Raw genomic sequence first — 6,000 nt, forward strand, 5'->3', positions numbered from 1 at the left:
CCTAAATCCTTTGGCTACATTTAAGTTACTTTTAGTAATAAAGATGTAATGAAAATGAAGCAATGGCTAGGCACAGAGGCTCATGCCTGTAATAGTAGCACTTTGGGAGGCTAAGGCGGGTGGATCACGTGAGGTCAGGAGTTCAAGACCATCCTGACCAACATGGAGATACCCCATCTCTACTAAAGACACAAAATTAGCTGGGCATGGTGGCACATGCCTGTAACCCCAGCTACTCAGGAGGCTGAGGCAGAAGAATCGCTTGAACCTAGGAGGCGGAGGTTGCGGTGAGTTGAGATCATGCCATTGCATTCCAGCCTGGGCAACAAGAGCGAAATTCCATCTCAAAAATAAAAAATAAAAAAATAGAGGAAAATGAAGCAACATATATATCATTCCAAAACTGAAGCCAAAATCTTATCCTGAAATTAGATAATTATTGTCAGTAAAATTAACCATAATGATCTCATCTAATAACTTATCTGATTTATATGCAAAGCTTGAATAATATCAAGAAATCAGTCACCTGTCACACAGAGCACTTCATGTGTTTTACTTGAATAGCTTGGTCTTTCTCTTACAGCCATGAGTGCCAGAGTGATATTTTATGCTTGTATGAAAGAAATTCTTCAAAAATAAGAAAAAACTATATAGTAATATGAATACTTATGGAATGTTAATAGAAAGAAGGATGACATCACAACAGAATAAAGCAAAATAAATGGAGGAACAAATTTGGGGCAGTGAAAAATTAGAATTTTCTGTGATTGAGGAAGCATGAGCTGTAAAGTTGGGTTGTAGAGTGAGATTGAAAAGTAAAAGGGCTCAAAAAACTGGTGAAGACTTGAAGAAGAACCATCCAGGGATTTTAAGAGTGAATAAAAAGATAAAATCAATATTTAAAATCAGTTTGAGTGATAAACAGATAGAAAGGTTAGAATTAAACCTGGAAAATTAAATGACTCTTAAAGAATTCAAAGTAAATAGTAGTGGGGCTTCTATCCAAGAGTGATGGCATAACTAACTGGAAATAAGATAGATTAAAAAAAAACTTTAAAAGAAAAAAAAGATAAGTATTTGATGTCTACTGCCTCAGAAACGACTGTGATGTCCATGGCTTTGAAGCCTGGAGCGAGTATGATACCATGATAACCACGGGAAAATGTATGGGTTAGGAGGAATGGCTTAGACCAAAGTCATATTAAGGACAATGAGCAGCTGTTAGGTCAGAGATGTGGGATTCATTTATAAAAAATATACACAAGAGCAGAAAGGTAAAAAGGTGGATATTCTATACGGCATTCAGTTGTTTATTGATTATCGATCTATTAACCAGGCATAGTCTGAATACATGTTTTTTTTTTTTTTCAAAACACATATTGTAAAGGTTAGTTTTCTATTCCAAGAACTCTCAGTTCTTTTTTCTAATAATAACACATTTATGTAGCCAATACAGATTTTTTTAAATGACAATCATTCAAATTTTAACCTAGTCCGATTTTTCTAATTCATGTGGGAGGATTTTATGAAGCTCTGAGTTAAAATTTTCAAAAACTAAATTATTTATGTAAAAATTGAAAAACTACCTAATGGTTATCATTTTACCTGTAACTCAATCAAAGTGTTAACCAAATTTGGACTGTGGTTAAGAATTGCCAGTGAACAGTGGGTGGGATGAGAAAGGTTGCTAATTTATTTTCAAACCACTTAGATTAAAATTAATATTGCTTTGCCTGCATAGGCCTAAACATATGAGAATTCATTTAGGAATTCAGCAATTGCAAATAAGTATAATTTGCTCAACACCTCTATTTACCCCTGAATTCTAATAAGACCCATTATCATAATTGATCACTTAGGAAAGCATAGTGAAGTTAAAAAAAAAAAAAAAAAAAAAAAACCCTTTCTGACTAGTCAGTGACTTTACAGAAAGAAGTGTTAGAATGATTATATGTGGGAGAAAATATCCTTGCATCAGTATATGGTTCTCTTTAAGGTAGTAATCATTAATTATTTATATAAGACAAGAAGTTACTCACTCTAATAGCTTGTCAAAATGTTGCTGGTCAGAATCATAGTGTCTTGAAATAGCAGTTTAAAAATAATTATTATTATTGTTATTATTATTTTTACCACTGGGAGCCTTTATTGAATCAAAGTGCATTTTGAAGTCCATTACCCAAAGCAGACAACATTCTTGCTGCTGTTAAGAGGGTTTGCGTGCTTTTAGCTTGGTTTCTTTGATGCTCCCACCCATATGTTCCTCCCCTTTTCTTTTACGACAGCTACTTCTGGACTTTCTAGAAGGGCCATTCTAGTATGAAAACATTTCATTTTAGGAATACCCACATTGTAGGAGTGACACTGTTTTGTGTCCATTGATTGATAGACCAAGTATCAAGAGGTTTCAGGCTAGAAACCTCTTACTACTCTAGGGAAATGCCCTGCTGGTGAATGCTTTCATGAACAGTAACTAGTTGCATTCATCTGATTTCTTATCCATGAAGATACTTGGCTACACGCGATTATCCTGTAATAATTGTGGTAGACTGAATAATGGCCCCAAAGACATCTACAGGCATACCCCATTTCATTGCACTTCACTTTTTTGTGCTTCTCAGGTACTGTGATTTTTACAAACTGAAGGTTTTTGGCAACTCTGCATTGTGCAAGTCTATTGATGCACTTTTTCCAACAGCAAGTGCTCACTTTGTGCCTTTGTGTCACATGTTGGTAATTATTACAATATATCAGCTTAGCAAATTATTATTATTATATTTGCTATGGTGATATGTGATCAGTGATCTTTGTTGTTACTACTGAAATCATTTTGGAGAACTACAAACAGTGCTGATATAAGACGGCAGACTCGATCAACAAACGGTGTGTGTGTTCTGACAGCTCCGCTGACTGGGCATTTCTCCATCTCTCTCCCTCTGCTTGGGTCTCTATTTGCTGAGGCACAACAATATTGAAACTAGGCCAACTTATAATACTACAATGGCTTTTAAGTGTTTCAGTAAAAGAAAGGATTTAATATCTCTCACTTTAAATCAAAAGCTAGAAATGATTAAGCTTAGTGAGGAAGGCATGTCAAAAGCTGAGGTAGGCTGAAATCTAAGCCTCTTGTGCCGGGTAGCCAAGATGTGAATGCAAAGGTAAGTCCTTGAAAAAAATGCAAAGTGCTACTCCAGTGGACACAGGAATGATAAGAAGGTCAAAGAGCCTTATTGCTGATATGGAGAAAGTTTCAGTGGTCTGGGTAGAAGATTAAATCAACTGCAACGTTGCCTTAAGCCAAAGCTTCATCCAGAGAATGGCCTTAATGCTTTTCTATTCTATGAAGAGAGGGAAGGAAGTTGCAGAGAAAAGTTTAAAGCTAGAAGAGTTTGGATCATGAGGTTTAAGGAAAGAAGTCTTTTCTATAAAGTCTTTTTTCACTTTGCCCATAAAATTGCAAGGTGAAGCACCAAGTGCTGATGTAGATGCTGCAGCAAGATCTAGCTAAGATCATTAATGAATGTGGCTACACTCAATAAGAGATTTTCAATGTAGATTAAACAGCCTTCTACTGTGTTGGAAGAAAATGCCATCTAGAACTTTCATAGCTAAAGAGGAGGCACCAATTCCTGGTTTCAGAGCTTAAACTATAGGCTGCTTCTCTTGCGAGGGGCTAATACAGCTGGTGACTTTAAGTTGAAACCAATGCTCATTTGCCATTCTAAAAATATTAAGATGCTTAAGGTTTATCTTAAATCTACTCTGCCTGTGCTATATAAATGAAACAACAAAGCCTGATGACAGCACATCTGTTTACAGCATGGTTTACTGAATATTGTAAGTCCCTGTGGAGATCTACTGCTCAGAAAAGAGGTTTCTTTCAAAATATAACGCTCATTGACAATGCACATAGTCACCCGAGAGCTTTGATGGAGATGTGGAAGATTACTCTTGTTGTCATGCCTGCTGACACAACATACATTCTGCAGTCTGTGGATCAAAGAGTCATTCAGACTTTCAAGTCTTATTATTTAAAAAATACATTTTGTAAGGCTATAGCTGCCATAGATAGTTATTTCTCTGGTGGATCTGGCAAAGTGAATGGAGGAAAGAACTTGCTATTCTAGATGCCATTAAGAACATTCATAATTCATGAAAGGAGATCAAAATATTAACATTAACAGGAGTTTGGAAGAAATTGATTCTAACCCTCATGGATGACAAGACTTCAGCACAAGTAACTGCTAATAAACATTAGCAGAATGGAAACAGCAAGAGAACTAGAATCAGAAGCAGAGCCTGAAGATGTGATTGAATTGCTACAATTACATGAGAAAAAATTAATATAAAAGGAGTTGCTTTTTATGAATGAGAGTAAAAAAAGTATTTTTTTGAGATGGACTCTACTCCTGGTGAAGATAATTTAAGCATTGTTGAAATGACAAAAAAATTATAATATTACATAAACTTAGTTGATAAAGTAGCGGTGGGGTTTGAGAGAATTGACTAATTTTGAAAGAAGTTCCACTGTGTGTAAAATTCTATCAAAGAGCATGGTATGCTACAGAGAAATATTTTGTGAAAGGAAGAGTCGATTGATGTGGCAATCTCTGCTAAAGTCTTATTTTAAGAAATTGCCACAGCCACCTTAGCCTTCATCAGCCACCACCCTGATCAGTCAGCAGCCATCAACATCTGAGGCAGGACTCTCCACCAGCAAAAATGCTACAACCTGCTGAAGACTCAGATGATTTTTAGCATTTTTTTGCAATAAAGTATTTTTAATTAAGATATGTACATTGTTCTTTTAGACATAATGCTATTGCACACTTAATAGACTATAATATATTGTATATATAAGCTTAAAGTTACTGGGAAACAAAAATATATGTGATTTTCTTTGTTGTGACATTATTGTTATGGTCTGGAACCTAACCCAAAATATCTTTGGGGTATGCCTGTACAATTCTATTCTCTGGAACCTGTAAATGTTGTCTTACATGAAAAAAGGGATTTTTTCAGTTGTGATTAAGTTAAAGATCTTGGGATAAAGAGATTATTCTGGATAATCAGGGAAAGACTTAAGTTTAATGACTGTCTTCTATGAAAAGGGAGACAGTAAAATATATGATTGGAGAGAGGAGAGAGAGGCAATGTGATGATAGAAGCAAAAGTTTGCACAGGTGCAGTAAAGGGGTCATGGGCTGTGGAGTGTAGGTAGCTTCCAGAAGCTAAAAAAGGCAAGGGGAGAAATCGTCTCTTAGTTCCTGCAGAAGGAGCTAACCTCTCAGACACCTTCACATTAGGTCAGTGAAGATAATTTCGCCCTCCTGAACTGAAAGAGAATACATTTATGTTGTTCTAAGCCATGAAGATGTTGGTAGCTTGTTATAGCAGGCATAGGAAATTAATGCATATGCTAATCATGTAATGATAAAACTAGTAAACCTTCAATGTTTATACAGTAAAAGGCCTTCCTATAAGGAATGGTAGTATATTTCACTAGTTGAATACTTTGTAGATTTTATAGTTCTTTTAAATTATTACTCCCATTTGATTCTCAAAACAATTCTATAAGTAAGCAGGAAAGATATTATTATAATACTTATTTTACTAAAGAAGAAATTGAAGCTAAGGGAGCTTACACGTCTTGTGGTAAAAAAAAAAGTTATTTGACTCTTTACCTAGTGCTTTCTCCTCCATAGAGTCCTGTTTCTTTAAAAAGAGCTCAGAAAAGCATCTGTAACTAGCTATATAGACCACATTTCTTTAAGGAAGGCAAATACTTTTCTGATCCATAGTCAGACGCATTATTCATTGTACCACTGACCTATGCTTGCAAATATTTTCTTAAAGTGGAAACAGAAAATTCACCATGGAAAGACAACCTTCTACATTAAATTCATGTTAAACAGCAGTTTATTAATTGGTAGATGCAAGATCCTCTCTACACAAGAAAGAATTAAGCAGAATATTCATATGAATTTACATTACTTAATA

Source organism: Macaca mulatta, chromosome 3 (genome assembly GCF_049350105.2).
Source record: "Macaca mulatta isolate MMU2019108-1 chromosome 3, T2T-MMU8v2.0, whole genome shotgun sequence".
In the NCBI taxonomy this organism is placed as follows: domain Eukaryota; kingdom Metazoa; phylum Chordata; class Mammalia; order Primates; family Cercopithecidae; genus Macaca; species Macaca mulatta.